At 38.7% G+C, this 19,545-nt stretch overlaps 1 long non-coding RNA gene and 1 pseudogene across 2 annotated transcripts in view; both read right to left on the bottom strand.

Moving 5' to 3' along the window:
• The window catches only part of LOC306661357, a 107,768-nt gene that overhangs the window by 73,130 nt on the left and 15,093 nt on the right, over positions 1-19,545 (bottom strand). The gene's annotated exons all lie outside the window — the stretch shown is intronic.
• LOC306662194 (histone-lysine N-methyltransferase SETMAR-like) lies at positions 6,545-18,346 on the bottom strand (annotated as a pseudogene). The gene is made up of 2 exons: positions 18,343-18,346; positions 6,545-7,450 (listed from the first exon to the last, which is right to left on the bottom strand). The product of its transcript is annotated as a histone-lysine N-methyltransferase SETMAR-like (transcript).

Here is a 19,545-nt window from a genome sequence, read left to right as displayed (position 1 = left end):
CCCAGCTATCCCACTCCTTGGCCTATACCCAAAGGACTTAAAACCAGCATACTACAGTGATGCAGCTACATCAATGTTTATAGCAGCTCAATTCACAATAGCTAGATTGTGGAACCAACCTAGATGCCCCTTCAATAGATGAATGGATAAAGAAACTGTGGTATAGATACACAATGGAATATTATTCAGCCATAAAGAAGAATAAAATTACAGCATTTGCAGGTAAATGAATGGAGTTGGAGAATATCATGCTAAGTGAAATAAACCAATCCCAAAAAACCAAAGAGCCAATGATTTATATTATAAGTGGATGATGATACATAATGGGGTGGGAGGAGGAAGTAAGGGAAGAATGGAAGAAGGGTAGATTGTATAGAGGGAAATGAGGGGTGGGGAGGGGGCAGGGAAAAGGAAAGATAATAGAATGAGACAAATATCATTACCCTATGTACATGTATGATTATGCAAATTATATGACTCTACTTTGTGTACAACTAGAGAAACAATAGTTGTACTCCATTTGTGTACAATGACTCAAAATAAAAAATAAATTGCGACTCATTCTTTGAGAGTTATAAAGATTAATGCTTTGTCTAAGTTATAAATATGTTTATCATGTAGTTATTTGTAAAACTGTAGTACTGCTCTCAGTGGCTCTGAGATTCTGTTTTTTTTGTTTTTGTTTTTGTTTTTACTTTTGGTACTGAGGACTGAACCCAGGGCTGTTCTACCACTAAGCCACATCCCCAGCTTCTTCATTTTTGTTTTGAGATTAGGACTCACTAAAGTGCTGAGGCTGATCTTGAAGTTGTGTTATTCCTGCCTCAGTGTTCCAAATTGCTAAGATTATAGACATGGACCACTGTGCCCAGCCAGAATAGATTAAAAACAAAACAAAACACTAAAAGCATACTTATCCCATTGTTTACCTGTAGAACATGTTCAGATGAACATTTCAGCATTTACTATATCATCATTGTTCTAAATTTAAAAGTCAGACCCATAGAATAAGACAAAACCATCTATGAGTTGGAATATTTATTTCTCAGTTTGTGAAAACATTCTTAACTTGTGATGTGGCAAACAAATTTCAACTCTATGCAAAAGAACAGAAGATAATTTGCCTTGCAATTCATTTTATAATTTAATAACATACAAGAAACATGCTATATGTGAAAAAATCATTAAATGAGTTACAAGTATTAAAAACTATAAAAATTAAGTTTCTTGCAATTAATTTTTTGAACAATCTAGGAAGTTCACAGTTAACTGCAGTTCTAGTGCAATTTCAGATGCAAATGGAATACTGGGAATCTTGGTGGAGCTGTTACAGTGGTCAACCTTATAGGTAAAATACATGAATCTTTTTCCTCTTTTTAAAACAAATTTATTCTTTTTAGTTACACAAGACAGTATAATCTATTTTGACATTTTTTTATGAACATGGAATACATCTTATTCTAATTAGAATCCCAGTCTTGTGGATGTACATGATGTTGAGATTCACTATGGTATATTCATATGTGTACATATACTTGTGAGAAAATGTTAAAGAATTCTAATATTCACCTCATTGGTTCATTCTTAACAAAGTGACTTGGGCCTCTCATATGGCTTTTATTGCTCCCGATTATAGAGCCTGTTCTCTTTTTACAATAAATTCTTGACTATCAGAATACACCTCATGGTATATTCTGATACACCATGGCATTACAACCACTATAGGTTTTTTTTTCTTTCCATACATTGTGTTCTGACACATTTCTCCTTTGGTTCTACAGGAACTTTGGTAGTTTCTTGTCATCCCTGCAGCAACTTCAGGTACCACTGCAGACAATCCCTTCTACTGCCACAATCCTTACTCCAGGGCTGAACCTCTGTCTCTATGGAAAGTGTTCATTCCATGGGAAAAACACTAGCCAGAACCCCCTTTTTAAGAACTATGCTCTGATGCATTTCCTGAGGTTTGTATATACCATATTTCAAGGACCTAAATATAAAATTTTCATATACAATTATCAAGCACAATAGAAACAACTTCCTTGCACAGTTTGGTACAGTTTTGACTTCAAAGGAGATACTTAGGTCACAATGCTCCTTGTAGGCAGTTCATTCTATTATATATCTTCAAAGTTCTCACCCTATACTGACTCTCAAGGGAATATATTCATGATTCATTGAAAGGATTATGAAACACCATGGATAAAGTCATGCCTACAGGGTGACCAGCCTTGTAAAATGTTCAGTTCACTCCAAAAGCATAGGTAAACTGCATTTTGAAGAATCATGCTTTCATACATGTTTAAAAAAATTCTTTGCCTCTCTCCCTCTCTACCTCTCTTCCTCTCCATTTCCCTCAGCACTGGGGATTGAATCCAGGGGAACTCTACCATTGATCTACATCCCAGTTCTTTCTATTTTTTATTTTGAGACAGGGTCTTACTAAGTTGAGGGTCTAGTTAAGTTGCTTAGGCTGACCTTGAACTTCTGATCCCCCTACATCAGCCTTGGAGTCACTGGGATTACAGAAAGGTGCCACCATGCCTAACTGTTCTGATTCTTACTGGTGTGTGTGTGTGTGTGTGTGTGCTAGGATCAGAAATGCAATCATCTTCAAATGACCTTTCCTTATAGCATCATTCACTAAAGTATTCAATTTACTGGACAAACTCTCTTCTTAGTACAGTATTTTAGAAATATACTCTGATTCTGGTTTCAAGAGCTTTCTGTATAGTGCTTCTCAGGAGATCATATATGTAGTTCTCCAAAATAGTTTTAGCAGAGTGTGAATATTAACATATCATATAGATTTGCTTCTTTGGTAAAGGGTTTAATTTTCTGGAAAAATATATGGCAGAATGCAGCTTTTATAATGGGCATTCTGAGTTATGGTTCCAAGACCTCAAGAGAGGTCTTCATATTTTTTTCTCAAATGTCTATATGGCCAGTTCTTTTTTTTTCTTTTTCTTTTTTTTTTTTTTTTTGCAGTGCTGAGTATCGAATCCAGGTCCCTGTGCTTGCAAAGCAAGCACTTTACCAACTGAGCTATCTCCCCAGCCCCCATATATGGCCAGTTCTGAAAAATAATTCTAAATAACTATTGAAGATAATTTTTCCCATAATGTTTCCACTTTGGAAACACTGCTTATTTCACCAGAACTACATAGAGCAGAACATATCTTTTAATAAGTTGTGTGTCATTCTTGGTTCCAGAAGATCTATGTGTACTGCATATTGAAAGCCTACATGCAAGGTTCTAGAAATATTTTAGAATTGATTCTAATGTGCCAGGGGAAAATATTACTTATAGAGTTTGCAGTTTGGTAGGGCTTGGTAAGGTGTTTGACTATTTGCATGGATTAGAAAGCATACTCTGATTCATGTTAACTTTGGCCCTCTCTATATTCTTTTTCTCAAGGTTGTATCTGCATGTCTCAGTAATGGTACTAAAGTACCACGGAAAAAGATTTTTACAGAGTTTCCAGTTTGGTAATTTGTTCACTAAACTGGGAAAAATCAACTGGACAATGATTCTTTTAAGAACTAAGCTCCGATTCCCTTTCACAGAATTCTTTCTTCACTGCATCTTTTAGGTCTATTTGTAAAAAAATTCATAAATGTTTGGGAAACACCATGGAAACTGACTTCTTTACACCATTATTGGTTTATTTAAGTATTCACCTGATTGGAAAACAGGGAACATCTAGTCCTTTAAGAAAAATATAAACAAAATGAAAATGCATAAAACAAAACCAAAGCAAATATACCTCACTGGAAGCTTGGAAAGGTTCTGCATTGGGGAAGCCACTCTGAGGAGAGTTAGGAAAATGCAAGGGAGGCATGATTTCCTTGTATCAGAACTGGTCTCTTTCCATCCCCATTTTCAGGTTTAATGGAGTGGAGGAGAGTGATTGGGTCCACGGTAGTCTCTACTACAGTTTTGGTAAAGGAATAGAGGGCAATGGAAGAAAGTGGCCACTGGAGAGCTCAATTTGGGAAATAATGATAGCAGCAAAGACATGTCACTCTGGATCTTATAGGTTAATTTGGAGTCATTTGAGTAAACCAAACTCTGCCTGGAGGCTGTGGTCTGAGGTCACCAACTTAATTTCTTTTATTTTTCTTTTTAAAAATGATAATGATTAACATATGTTAATTGTACAAATTAATGGAATTCACTGTGGTATTCCTACAAGTGCATATATCCCATATTGATTGTGTCTGTCCACCCTTCTACCCTTTCCCCTGATTTTCTCTCCCTCTCTCCCTGGACCCCTTTCCAGTCCTTAAGAGCCTCTATTCTATTCTACTATCAGGTCAACTTCAAAAATTTTTTCCATATATGAGAGAGAATATGTGATATTGTCTTTCTGTTTCTTGCTTATTTCATTTAACATGATGTCTTCTAGTTTCATTAATTTTCCTGCAAATGACAGAATTCATTCTTCTTTTTGGTTGGGTAATTCTTCATGTATATATACCATATTTCTTTATTCATTCAGCATGTAGGCTGATTCCATACCTTGGCTATTGTGAATAATGCTGCAATAAACATGAGTATGAAGGTATCTCTTTTGTATGCCAAATTCATCAGCTTCAGATGTGTGCCTAAGAGTGATCATAGATCATATGGTAGTTCTATTTTTAGGTTTTGAACAACCTCCATACTATTTTCCATGGCTGCTGTGCTAATTTATTTTCCCACCAACAGTCTAGTTTTTATTTTTATTTTCCACTGAACTAGGGATCAAACCCAGCCCCTCACACATACTAGCAAGTACTTTGCCACAGAGCTATATCCCTAACCCTCCACCAACATTTATGCTTGCCATTAAAAAAAAAATCCATTCTTGTCCCCCTTTATTTTGCTTTAGCATATGAAAGAAAATATTTGACTTGACTTTCTAAGTCTGGCTTATTTCACTTATCATGATTTTCTACAGTTCCAACCATCTACCAGCAAATTCCATAATTTCATTCTTGCTTATGACTGAGTAAAATTCCATTGTGTATATACACTAGATTTTCTTAATCCATTCATCTGGGTACCTGCTGCCCTTTCTTTACTTTTCCATTTTTTGAGAGGGTTACTGCAGATTGAACCTGTGAGCATTTTATCACTGAGCTCTGTAATATATGAACTATATATATATATATATATATATGTATATATATGTAGTTTTATGTATATATGTAATTACAGATTTTTATTTATGCATAGTATTTGAGTTCATCCTGACAAGCTCATACATGCATGGAAATCGATTTCAGTTCATGACCCCTCCCCCTTTACCCTCTTCCTTTCCCTCCCATTCTTCCTCCCCTCCTCTCCTATTCTCTTTCCTCTACTCTACTAAACTTTTTTTCACTTGTCGGTTTGTTTGTATTTGATTGGTTCTTTTTACTTAAGGTGAAATTTCCTGTGGTGTATCATATATGTATATAACAGAATTAAAAAAAAAATCATTCTGCATTGGCTCCCCTTTGCTCCACTCTGCCTTGATCTCCTTCTATATCACTGATCTTCCCTTTATTTTTAGGTTATCTTATGCTTACCTCCCCTTTCCTTTATTTTGCTCTAACTTTCACATATGAGAGAAAACATTTGATCTTTGAGTTTTTGAGTTTGGTTTATTTCACTTAACATGATATTCTCCATTTCCATTCTTTTACCAGCAAATGCCATAATTTTTTTTTATAGTGGAGTGGAATTTATCAACAATGTACAAATGTACCTTTTCCCCTACTACCTCACCAGCATTATTATTGATTGTATTCTTGATCATTACCATTCTGGCTGGAGTTAAGATGAAATCTTAGTGTAGTTTTTAGTTGCATTCCCAGATTGCTAGAGATGTTGAACATTTTCAAAAATATATTTGTTGGGTATTTGTGTTTCTTCTCTTTTTTCAGACAGGAAAATAATCAGCTGTTATTGCTGATAAAATTGGTTGGAAAGGACCAACTTTAGATCCTAGGGCTTAGGTGTGTACATACAAGGGTTTTCCTGAATCATGATTAGGTTTGGTGTAAGTACAGAATAATAGTAGCTTAAACAAAGGCGAGACCATTTCTCATCTACAAGGGCAAAGGGTCATTTTAGAGTACAGGATGACTTCCCCTGCTCCAGTGATTGTGTATACATTATAGCTTACAGGGTGAAAGGGCAAAGAACAGGATATCTCTGCTTAAGGACACACCATTTTTACTTTTATTCCATTATCTAGAACATAGTCACTTAACCATATATAACTAGGAAGGAAAGTATTCTGGTCAGTTATGTACCTAGGTAAAAATGAGGATTCTATTACAAAAGAAAGAAAGGACAACTTCTGACACATTCCTAATTTAAGCTCATTACAGTCAGGCAGACAACAATTGTCCTTCCCACAGGGAAGAGCGATCTGCTTAGCCTTGGGCAGGCTTACTCAAACCTAAATTGCTTGCAGAAGGGGAACATAGAAATAGGGTCTACAAGCCACACATGCTTGGTGCCCGCTGATTCCTCTCTGTGGAGAGAGGCCAGAAAGTGGGAGCTGCCTTCCTAATTGATATCTGGCATTTCTAAGGAACAGTACAGTGAACTGTCAAAAGGTAAGAAGGTAGTACATGATTTGGTGCCACAGTAACAAGGTTTTCTTAGTTTCTTATCATTTAGTATTTCTTTGTCCTTACTGTCCATAAGATTAAAAAAATCTTCCTGAATAGTCATAAGAGAACTCTTCTGGAAAAATGCCTTTGGCTGCAAAAAGTGCCAACCTAGATATCATTGAGTCAATATGGATGAGAAGCAACAAGTTTGGCTTATGAGAATGATCAAGGAACCTATCAGCATTCCCTAAATAGGGAAGGCCAGGGAAGGTCTCCATTACCCGCCTATTATAAACATGTTCACTGGTGGCTATGATGTAATTTGAGTCATATATTTTTTGTAAGTGAACTCTTCTCTGTACTTCAGAGGATCCTAAAACCTCACCCGCATACCTACAAACAAACTTCCTTTGGTATAAATTCCAAGGTACAAAGTCCCCAGCCTTTTTTCTCCATCCTGAACACCTGGAAGAGGAAAGGCAGACCCCTCTGTATCACTCAGTTTCTGCAGTGGTCACCACACTGGCACAGGACATTACATTAAAAAACAGGCATGGCATACTTGGCTTCTGAGCCCATGTCTCCAAGTTACCATCATAGTTCTCCTCATGGTGGAGACAAGCAATTGCCAGAGAAGAGAGTTTTGACAGAAATGCATCGAGTAAAGTTTATTCAAGTGGGATCAATGTCTGCTCCAGGTATGACTTCATATACTGGAAGGCTGCTGGCCCTGCTTCTGGGGGTCATGCACTGACAGGCAAGTTCTCTAGGTTGTGAGCTACATCCAGCTGTTCTGTCTGGGCCTCAGTCTCATCCTCAAGCTCTACCACCCCAAAAGGCTTCTTCTTCTTCACAACTTCTATGAACACTTAGCAACTTCATGCTGTGCCACCTGCCCTAACTGTGTCTTCTTTTGAGAAATTTCTGTTTAGTCCTTTTGCTCATTTATTGATCATGTTCTTTGTGGTTTTTTTTTTTTGGTGTTAAGTTTTTCAAGTTCTTTATATATTTTGGATATTAATTCCCTATCATCAAAGGAGTAGCTGGCCAAGATTTTCTCCCATTCTGTAGGCTTTCTTTATGATCTTAATAATTTCTTTTGCCATACTAAAAGCTTTTTAGTTTGATGGTGTCCCACTTATTGCTTCTTGGTTTTGTTTCTTACACTTTGGGGGTCTTGTTAAGGAAGTTGGTGTCAGCACATATATGATGGTGTGTTGACCCTACTATGTTTTCTTTTAGTAGTTGCAAGGTTTCTGGTCTAATTCCTAAATCTTTGATCTATTTTCATTTGAATTCTCTGCAGGGTGAGTGATAGGGTCTAGTTTCCTTTTACTACATGTAGCTATCCAGTTTCCCCAGCACCATTTGATAAAAAGACTGTCTTTTCTCCAAAATATATTTTTGGCCCCTTTGTGAAATAACAGATGGCTATAGGTATGTGAATTTGTCTCTGTATCTTCTATTCTGCTCCACTGGTCTTTATGTCTATTTTGATGCAATACCATGCAGTTTTTGCTACTAAGAGCTCTATAGTACAATTTCAGATCAGGTATTGTGATGGCTCCTATTATAGTTTTCTTGTTTGGTATTGCTCTGGCTATTCTGTTTTTTTTTTTTTTCTACTTTTTTTCTTTTCTTTTTTTTATTTATTGTAAACAAATGGGATACATGTTGTTTGTCTGTTTGTACATGGGTTAAAGGAATACCATTTGTATAATCATAAATTTACATATGGTAATGTTGTTTGATTCATTCTATTATTTTTTCCCTTCCCCCCACCCCTCCCACCCTTCTTTTCCCTCTAAACAGTCCTTTCTTCCTCCATTCTTGTCCCCCTCCCTAACTCTAACCCTAACCCTAACCCTAACACTAACTCCCCCCATCCTCCCCCTTATGTGTCATCATCCACTTATCAGCGAGATCATTCCTCCTTTTTTTTGAGATTGGCTTATCTCACTTAGCATGATGGTCTCCAATTTCATCCATTTGCCTGTAAATGCCATAATTTTATCATTCTTTATGGCAGAGTAATATTCCATTGTATATATATACCACAGTTTCTTTATCCACTCATCAATTGAAGGACATCTAGGTTGGTTCCACAATCTGGCTATTGTGAATTGAGCAGCTATGAACATTGACGTGGCTGTATCTCTGTAGTATGCTGATATTAAGTCCTTTGGGTATAGACCAAGGAGTGGGATAGCTGGGTCAAATGGTGGTTCCATTCCAAGTTTTCTAAGGAATCTCCACACTGCTTTCCAGAGTGGCTGCACTAATTTGCAGCCCCACCAGCAATGTATGAGTGTACCTTTCTCCCCACATCCTCGCCAACACCTGTTGCTTGTATTTTTGATAATCTCCATTCTAATTGGGGTGAGATGGAATCTTAGGGTGGTTTTGGTTTGCATTTCTCTTATTACTAGAGATGTTGAACATTTTTTCATATGTTTGTTGATTGCTTGTAGATCTTCTTCTGTGAAGTGTCTGACCATTTCCTTAGCCCATTTGTAGATTGGATTATTTGTATTATTGGTGTAGAGTTTTTTGAGTTCTTTATAGATTCTGGAGATTAGTGCTCTATCTGAAGTATGATTGGCAAAGATATTCTCCCACTCTGTAGGCTCTTTCTTCGCATTGCTCATAGTTTCCTTTGCTGAGAGAAAGCTTTTTAGTTTGAATCTATCCCACTTATTGATTCTTGCTTTTATTTCTTGTGCTATGAAAGTCCTGTTGAGGAAGTCTGATCCTAAGCCAACATGTTGAAGATCTGGACCTACTTTTTCTTCTATAATCTGCAGGGTCCCTGGTCTGATTCCGAGGTCCTTAATCCATTTTGAGTTTAGTTTCATGCATGGTGAGGGATATGGGTTTAGTTTCATTCTGTTGCATATGGATTTCCAATTCTCCCAGCACCATTTGTTGAAGAGGTTATCTTTTCTCCATTGCATATTTTTGGTGCCTTTGTCTAGATTAGAAAGTTGTAATTATTTGGGTTTGTGTCCGTGTCCTCTATTCTGTACCATTGATCTACCTGTCTATTTTGGTACCAATACCATGCCGTCTTTGTTACTATTGCTTTGTAATAAAGTTGAAGTTCGGGTATTGCGATACCCCCTGCTTCATTTTTCCTGCGAAGGATTGCTTTAGCTATTCTGGGTTTCTTATTCTTCCAGATGAATTTCATGATTGCTTGCTCTATTTCTGTAAGGTACGTCACTGGGATTTTAATTGGAATTGCATTGAATCTGTATAGCACTTTTGGTAGTAATGCCATTTTGACAATATTAATTTGGCCTATCCAAGAACATGGGAGATCTTTCCATCTTCTAAGGTTTTCTTTAATTTCTTTCTTTAGTGTTCTGTAGTTCTCATTGTAGAGTTCTTTCACCTCTTTTGTGAGATTGATTCCCAAGTATTTTATTTTTTTCGATGCTATCGTGAATGGGGTAGTTTTCATAATTTCTCTTTCTGAGGATTCATCACTTATGTATAAAAATGCATTGGATTTAGGAGCATTGCTCTTGTAACCTGCTACTTTACTGAATTCACTTATGAGTTCTAAAAGTTTTCTGGTGGAATTTCCTGGTTCCTCTAAGTATATAATCATATCATCCGCAAATAGGGATAGTTTGAGTTCTTCTTTTCCTATTCGTATTCCTTTAATTTCCTTGGTCTGTCTAATTGCTCTGGCTAGAGTCTCAAGAACGATATTGAATAGGAGTGGTAAAAGAGGGCATCCCTTTCTTGTTCCAGTTTTTAGGGGGAATGCTTTCAGTTTTTCACCATTTAGAATGATAGTAGCCATGGGCTTAGCATAGATGGCCTTTACAATCTTAAGAAATGTTCCCACTATCCCTATTTTTTCTAGTGTTTTGAGCATGAAGGGGTGCTGTATTTTATCAAATGCTTTTTCTGCATCTATTGAAATAATCATGTGATTCTTGACTTTAAGTCTATTGATATGGTGAATTATATTTATTGATTTCCTGATGTTGAACCAACCTTGCATCCCTGGGATAAAACCCACTTGATCATGGTGCACTATCTTTTTAATATATTTTTGTATGCGATTTGCTAAAATTTTATTGAGAATTTTTGCGTCAATGTTCATTAATGATATCGGTCTGAAATTTTCTTTCCTCGATTTGTCTCTGTCTGGTTTGGGTATCAGGGTAATATTGGCTTCATAGAATGAGTTTGGGAGGGTTCCCTCCTCTTCTATTTCATGGAATACTTTGAGAAGTATTGGAATGAGCTCTTCTTTAAAGGTTTTGTAGAACTCAGCTGAGAACCCATCTGGTCCTGGACTTTTCTTTGTTGGTAGGCTTTTGATGACCTCTTCTACTTTATTACTTGAAATTGTTCTATTTAAATTGTGTATGTCCTCCTCGTTCAATTTAGGCAATTCATATGTCTCTAGAAACCTGTTGATGTCTTCGAAATTTTCTATTTTGTTGGAATATAGATTTTCAAAATAGCTTCTAATTATGTTTTGTATTTCAATCATGTCTGTTGTGATATTTCCCTGTTAATTTCGAATTTTAGTGATTTGGGTTTTCTCTCGTCTTCTCTTTGTTAGAGTGGCTAAGGGTTTATCAATTTTGTTTATTTTTTCAAAGAACCAACTATTTATTTTGTCAATTTTTTGTATTGTTTCTTTTGTTTCAATTTCGTTGATTTCAGCTCTGAGTTGAACTATTTCCTGTCTTCTACTACTTTTGGTGTTGGTCTGTTCTTCTTTTTCTAGGGCTTTGAGCTGTAGTGTTAGGATGTTTATTTGTTGATTTTTACTTCTTTTATTGAATGTGCTCCATGAAATAAATTTTCCTCTAAGTACTGCTTTCATAGTGTCCCATAAATTTTGATATGATGTTTCTTTGTTCTCATTTAGCTCTAAGAAGTTTTTAATTTCCTTCCTAATATCTTCTGTTATCCATTCATCATGTAATAGCATATTGTTTAATCTCCAGATGTTGGAGTAGCTTTTGTTTTTTACTCTTTCATTTATTTCTAATTTCAATCCATTATGATCTGATAGAATACAAGGTAGTGTCTCTATCTTCTTGTATTTGCTTACATTACTTTTGTGGCATAATATATGGTCTATTTTAGAGAAGGATCCATGTGCTGCTGAGAAGAAAGTGTATTCGCTCTTGGTTGGATGATATATTCTATAAATGTCCGTTAAGTCTAAATTATTGATTGTGTTATTGAGATATATGGTTTCTTTGTTCAATTTTTGTTTGGAAGATCTGTCCAGTGGTGAGAGAGGTGTGTTAAAATCACCTAGTATTATTGTGTTATGTTCTATTTGGTTTCTGAAATTGAGAAGGATTTGTTTGACATACATGGATGAGCCACTGTTTGGGGCATAGATGTTTATGATTGTTATGTCTTGCTGATTTATGGTTCCCTTAAGCAGTATGTAATGTACTTCTTTATCCCTTCTGACTAGTTTTGACTTGAAGTCCACATTATCTGAAATGAGGATGGATACCCCAGCTTTTTTGCTGAGTCCATGTGCACGGTATGTTTTTCCCCATCCTTTCACCTTTAGTCTATGGGTATCTCTTTCTATGAGGTGAGTCTCTTGCAGGAGGCATATTGTTGGATCTTTCTTTTTGATCCAATCTGCCAGTCTATGTCTTTTGATTGATGAGTTCAGGCCATTAATATTCAGGGTTATTATTGAGATATGATTAGTATTCCCGGTCATTTGGTTCATTTTATTTATTTATTTATTTATTTTGACACGACCTGGTTCTTCCTTTATTTGACAATTCCTTTAGGATAGTTCCTCCCATTGCTGATTTGCTTCTTTGTTTTTCATCTCTTCCTCGTGGAATATTTTGCTGAGAATGTTCTGTAATGCTGGCTTTCTTTGTGCAAATTCTTTTAGCTTTTGTTTATTATGGAAGGATTTTATTTCATCATCAAATTTGAAGATAAGTTTTGCTGGGTATAAGATTCTTGGTTGGCATCCATTTTCTTTCAGGGCTTGAAAAATGTTGTTCCAGGCCCTTCTAGCTTTTAAGGTCTGGATTGAAAAATCTGCTGATATCCGTATTGGTTTCCCCCTGAATGTAATTTGATTCCTCTCTCTTGCGGCCTTTAAAATTCTGTCTTTATATTGTATGTTAGGTATTTTCATTATAATGTGCCTTGGTGTTGGTCTGTTGTACTTTTGTATATTTGGAGTCCTATAAGCCTCTTTTAATTGATCTTCCATTTCATTCTTCAGATTTGGGGAATTTTCTGATAGTATTTCATTGAATAGATTGTTCATTCCTTTGGTTTGTTTCTCTAAGCCTTCCTCAATCCCAGTAATTCTTAAATTTGGCCTTTTCATGATATCTCATAGTTCTTGGAGATTCTGTTCATGATTTCTTACCATCTTCTCTGTTTTTTCAACTTTGTTTTCAAGGTTAAATATTTTATCTTCAATGCCTGAGGTTCTGTCTTCCAGGTGTTCTATCCTATTGGTTATGCTTTCTATGGAGTTCTTAATTTGGTTTATTGTTTCCTTCATTTCAAGGATTTCTGTTTGTTTTTTTTTTTCAATATCTCTAACTCTTTATTGAAATGATCTTTTGCTTCCTGTATTTGCTCTTTTAACTGTCGATTGGTGCGATCATTCAGTGCCTGCATTTGCTCTTGCATCTCGTCATTTGCTTCCCTAATCATTTTAATTATGTACATTCTGAACTCCTTTTCTGTCATTTCTTCTGCCATGCTGTTGTTGGATTTCATTGATGTAACATCTAGATTTGTTTGCAGCATTTTCTTTCCTGTTTTCTCATATTGTTCAGGTATCAGTTGACCGCTGTGATATTGCAGATTTCCTCTATTGACTTATAATATCTCTGAAGATTTCTAGTATATCCCCTCTTAGCCTTCAGTAGACTGAAGTCTTGGAGGAAGTTGATAATGTGCTGCTCCACAAGGAAGCTGACTCCCTAGGGGTGGTGGCCTTCCGGTGGGGTATATTCCCTGCTAGTGGGCAGAGGTACCTTCACTTGCTGATGAATGGTCATCCAAAGGGGAAGTAGGATGTGGGCTGATGCAAGGCCAGTTTGGGCCTGTGTCTCTGGTTTTACAGTCCTTTTGGGAGAACCTCACCCGACAGGGAGGACTCACCCGGTGGGGAGGTCTCGCTGGTCGGTTCCCCTCCCAGAGGTTCTGTTCAATTCACAACTACCGCCTGGGCTGGGCAGCCTTCTTCTGCCCCGTTCCCAGGGACCTGGACCTACCTCCTGGGCCTGGAAGCCTTGCCCTTCGCAGACGAATCTCCTTAGGCTGCCTCTCCTCAGAGAAGCTGCCTGCAGTCCTGGAGCCTTCGCTCTGCCCCTCAATTTGTCTGTGCGGCTCTTCCACCAAGAAGCTGCCTAGGCCCTGGGACCCTGTTCTGCACTTTTGGCCTGGCTATGCAGCCCCTCCTCTGAGCAGCCACCTGGAGCTCCTTACAATCGCTCTGAGTCCCAGTGACCCACCACATGCCTTTTCCTCCAGCAGCCACCTGGTGTTCCGTGCGGTCGCTCTAAGTCCAAGTGACCCACCGCACACCTCCTTCTCCACCAGGCAGTTACCCAGAGATATGGTGCGTTCATCATGAGTCCCAGGAACTCACTGTGCACCTCCTCGTCCCGACTGCCACCCGTAGCCCTGGTGCAGTCACTTCGAGCCCAAGCACCCCGCTGCACTCCTCCTCCTTCTCCAGACAACCCCCCTGTATTTAGGAGCGGATGCTCTGGGTCCAAACCACTCACCATGCTGCTCCACCAGATAGCCGCCCGGAGCCCTGGCGCAGCTGCTCCAAGTCCAAGTGACATACCGAGCCCGTATTTCTCCTTCTCCTCTGGGCAGCCCCCTGTGTTCAGGGGTGGTCGCTTTCAGTCCAAACAGCTCACCGAGCATCCTCTCCTTTGGGCAGCCTCCCAGAGCCCGGGTGGGTTGCGCCAAGTCCAAGCGCTGTGGTGAGCAGCCACCTCTCCAATGCTCCCAGTTGTCGCGTTCACTGCTCTAGCAGGGGGAGGGGTGTCTCGCCGGCAGTTCTACTTCACAAAGTTCCCTGTGTTCGGGGCTACCGCCCCGTCTGGGATGCCTCCCCAATGGGAGAGACTCACCCAGCTGCTTTGAGTTGGTCCCAAGTCTCTCAATATCTCCTCTTCTTGAGTCCTGAGTCCACGCTGCTCGTCCAGATAGCCGCTCGGAGCCCTGGCGCAGCTGCTCCAAGTCCAAGCGACATGCTGAGCCCGTATTTCTCCTTCTCCTCTGGGCACCCCCCTGTGTTCAGGGGTGGTTGCTTTCAGTCCAAACAGCTCACCGAGCACCCTCTCCTTTGGGCAGCCTCCCAGAGCCCGGGTGGGTTGCGCCGAGTCCAAGCGCTGTGGTGAGCAGCCACCTCTCCAATGCTCCCAGTTGTCCGCGTTCACTGCTCCAGTGGGGGGAGGGGTGTCTCGCCGGCAACTCTACTTCACAAAGTTCCCTGCGTTCGGGGCTACCACCCCGTCCAGGACGCCTCCCCAATGGGAGAGACTCACCTGGCTGCTTTGAGTTGGTCCCAAGTCTCTCTCTATCTCCTCTTCTTGAGTCCTGAGTCCTGGAGCAACACGAAACACAGCCACCCTCTAGTCCGCCATCTTGAATCCCCTTTTTTCTACTTTTGTGAAGAATGTAGTTGGTATGTTTTTATGGTGTTAAACTGTGGGCTGGCAGGGAGCCAAAGGGCATGCTTGGTATGCCTGGAGAAAAACAGGAAGCTGTTACAATTGGCTACATGTATGCTTGAGGTCGTGATTGCTTGACCTTTAACAGGATTGGGTGGACATATCTGATTGAAATTGCATATGCATAAGGCTGCTTATATATTGAGGGTGAGACTGCTTTTTGGAGGGTTGTTGTGGTTGTTGTTGGGATCAGAATAAAGAAGAAGCTGCTTCATGACAATTTGAGGTGTACGTGTCTTTATGTCCCACTGGACGGTGACATTAAACAAAACTCTAGAGACTGAGGCTCCTCCAAAATAAATAGATTGAGCTTTTAGATGCTAGACAGAAAAAGATTAGGTCCTTGGACAAATTCTATAGCTACTAGCAGCAAGACAAAAAGGCAGCTGGAAATATGTCTACCAGACCTAAGAGCCAAGAGCATTTTTATAACAAAAATTTTGATGGGGATTGCATTGAATACAAATATTGCTTTTGGTAGGATGGCCATTTTTTTTTTTTTTTTTTGCAGTGCTGGGGATTGAACCCAGGGTTTTGTGCATGCAAGGCAAGCCCTCTACTAACTGAGCTATATCCCCAGCCCAATGTGGCCATTTTGAAAATATTAATTCTGCCTATCCAAGAACATGGGATGTCATTCCATCTTCTAAGGTCTTCTTCAATTTCTTTCTTCAGTGTTCTATAATTTTCATTGTAGAGCTCTTTTACCTCCTTAGTTAAATTATTTCCCAAGTCAAGTATTTAATTTTTTTGATGTTATTGTGAATGGGATGGTTTTTCTGATTTCTTCTTCAGCTGAATCACTGTTGTATAGGAAAGCTATTGATTTATGAGTGTTGATCTTGTATCCTGCTACTTTGCTGAACTTTACTCTAGATTCTTGTGGTGGAGTTTTTGGGTCTTCTAGATATAGGATCATATTGTTGGCAAACTGTTAACTTCTTTTCCTATTAGTTTCCATTTGATCACCTTTTCTTGTCTGAATGATCTGGCTAAGGTTTGAGAACTATATTAAATAGTAGTGGTGACAGCCTTGCCTTGTTCCTGATTTTAGTGGAAATGCTTTTAGTTTTTCTCCAATCAGTATGATATCGACTTTGAGTTTCTCATAAATGATTTTTACAATGTTGAGGTAAGTTCCTTTGATTCCTACCTTCTCTAGCGTTTTTAACATGAATGGGTGCTGGGTTTTATCAAAGGTATTTTCTAGGATCATGTCACTCTTGATCGTAATTCTGTTCAAGTGGTGAATTACATGTATTGATTTGCATATGTTGAACTAACTGCATCCCTGGAATTAAACCCACATGATCATGGTGTATTATCTTTTTGATGTGTTTTTGGTAGTGGTTTACTAGTATTTTATTAAGGATTTTTGTGTCTATGTTCATCAGGGGCACAGTCTGTAGTTTTCTTTCCCTGATGCATGTTTGTCTAGTTTTGGCCTCAGGGTTATACTGACTTCATAAAATGTTTTTGGGAATATTCCCTCCTTTTCAATTTCATGGAATAATTTGAGAAAGACTGGTGTTAGTTCTATAAAAGTCTGGAAGAACTCAGCTGATAATCCATCAGGTCCTGGGGTTTTCTCTTTTGAAAGGCTTTAAATTGCTGTTTCAATTTCATTACTTGGAATTGGTCTGTTTAGGTTTTCTGTATCTTCCTGATTCAATTTGGGCAGGTCAAATGTGTCTAGAAATTTTTCCATGTCTTCCAAATTTCCTAGTTTATTGGTAAAACTTTTCAAAATATGTTCTGATAATTCCCTGGATTTTAGAAGGACCCTTGGCAATATCTCCCTTTTCATCTCTGATACTCTTGATTTGCATCTTACTCTTTCTTTTGGTTAGTTTGGCTGAGGGTCTGTCAATCTTTTTATCATTTCAAAGAACCAACTCTTCATGGTGTTGATCTGTGTATTATTTTCTTATTCTCAATTCATTGATTTTTGTCTTTGAGCTTAATTATTTCTTTAGTTTCTTATTTTCTAAGGCCTTGAGGTGGAGCATAAGTTTATTTACTTGGGATCTCTCTAATTTTTTTTCACATTCACTTCAAGTTTTATTTAGCCTCTTGCATAGTCTTCTGATAGTTTTACAGTTTTCTACAGGAACTGAGCTGTGATCTAAATGATCAATGAAATGTCATTCCAACCTTAATAAATATTCATAACCATGGAAGATAGCATAGCACTTTATGATCCTATAGTGATGAAGGTATAGACTTGGACATCTGTTGCACAGTTAGCACTTGTGACCAGAGGCCAGCCAAAAGGATTATTAAAAACCAAGATAAAACCAAAAGCACTTGTTTTGAAATCCTGATTCCACATGAGGATGACTCCAAAATCCTCCAGATATAATGCTGTTAATTGTTCACTAGTGCTTGAGAAGTCAAAGAAAGACAAACATTCAACTGTCTTAATATCTAGTAAGGATAGGGATCTTAATGTTCCATCCAGCAGAACCAGCGCGGAGAAAGGAGACATCACTAATCTTAATAGTTTGACGAGATTTATTGCGTCCTCCCTGTTTCTCTGTCTCCTTTGTTCTCACTCTATCTTCCTTCTTCTTCTCTCTCCCTCTCTTCTCCCCCAGGCTCCTAGATTATTAGCCAATTATAGCAAAGCTTTCTCTCACGCAGGAGAGCATGCAGAGGAATGCCAGCATAACACTATATAAATCACGAGCTGTTCACATGCAGCATGATATTAGATAGCCAATCCTTGAGCCTGGCGTTAACATGTCATAAGTCTCCAAGGAACTAGTAACAGCAAACCAGGTTTTTAGGTACTTCCTTATTTTGGTAGCCAGTGCCCTTTGGCTCACTGCCAGGTGCCATTTTGTCCAAGATGGCCCTCAACAGCTCCCCCTTTTTATTTTTAAAAGAAAAGGACAGTGACTGTGTCTGTCTTAAGCGTCAGAGTCAGACCTTATCCTTACCCGTTTTGGGAGTCAAATAGCTGTTGGCATGCTTTGATCCCTATCTCAGGTTGGTATAAAGTCCACCCTGTGCTTACCCATTTTTGACTACCAGCCCTGTAATTGGGAGAGCCAAATCTGTGGATCAGAGCCTTGGTCCATGGCCATAAGGGCTTGCTGTACCACTAAGGCTTGCATCTTTGATGACTCCTTAGAGACAACAGATATCTGAGCAGCAATAATAACAGCAAGAACAACAATCTCATCATAGCAAAACTTCCCATCCATTGTTTACCAAATTGTAATGCTGACTGTAAGAAACTAATGGCTTCTGGCATACCTGGGACCTTGACCTGAGTACTATTTACCACAAATATAGAATTTCTTAATAGGGTAGTCAAATTAATAAACTCTTTAGTCCATGTCCCATTAAGCATGCTTCCAAGCTGTTTGGACAGACTTGTAGCAGCAGTAATATTAGAATAAGGTAGAGGGGTAACACTTAGTGCTTGGGCATGCACTAGACAGCCTAGACAGCCCATCTGTGTGGTAACAGTCAACATGTCCACTTGTTCTTGTAGTAACTCCACTCTTTGGTTTAGAATCAGGATTCCCATGATGAGATGTGTATTGATGTTTTCCTGGGCTGTCAATTCTTCGGCAGTGGCTTGTGACAGATTGTTGAGCGCATGAGCAGTAGGAATAGCAGTTCCTAGGGCAAGTCCAGCAGCAGTGGCAGCAGCCACAGCAGCCGCTGCAGCAACAGCGATGGCTATAATAGCTGAGATACCAAAATCTCTTTTTGCTCTCACGGGAAGAAAATTCCACTCACTATGATTTAAGGTCACTGGGACTGGAATAAATTTAGGAAGTCTGGCAATAATAGCCAGAGGAAATAATGAAGCATCCCAACAACTAGATACATAACACTCTTGGTTAGCACAGTTAAGGACCTCAGTATCATTATCATTGTTATTAGTAATGTTAATATTAAACTTAGAACTGTTAGAATGAACAGAAACAGAGACATGACACATACGGGAGTAGGGGAGAAAGATTGATAAAAGGAAGAGTAATTGGCCTCGCACCCTGTATAACTATAAACAGGTGTATTACTTCCCTCTGTATAGGCTTGCTTTGACTGCACCTTTGTTGAATGAGAGAGAGACTGCCTCCCTGTATCATACTAAGCAGACTAATGTCCATACAAGCAGACGCACCACAAAGAGACCACATGGAAAGAGGAGAATATTCATTGGTATGAAAATCAGTACCTATAGCGGCATACATATATGATGCAT

This window comes from Sciurus vulgaris (assembly GCF_902686455.1).
Source record: "Sciurus vulgaris genome assembly, chromosome: 5".
In the NCBI taxonomy this organism is placed as follows: domain Eukaryota; kingdom Metazoa; phylum Chordata; class Mammalia; order Rodentia; family Sciuridae; genus Sciurus; species Sciurus vulgaris.
This window is presented reverse-complemented; position numbering and strand designations above follow the sequence as displayed.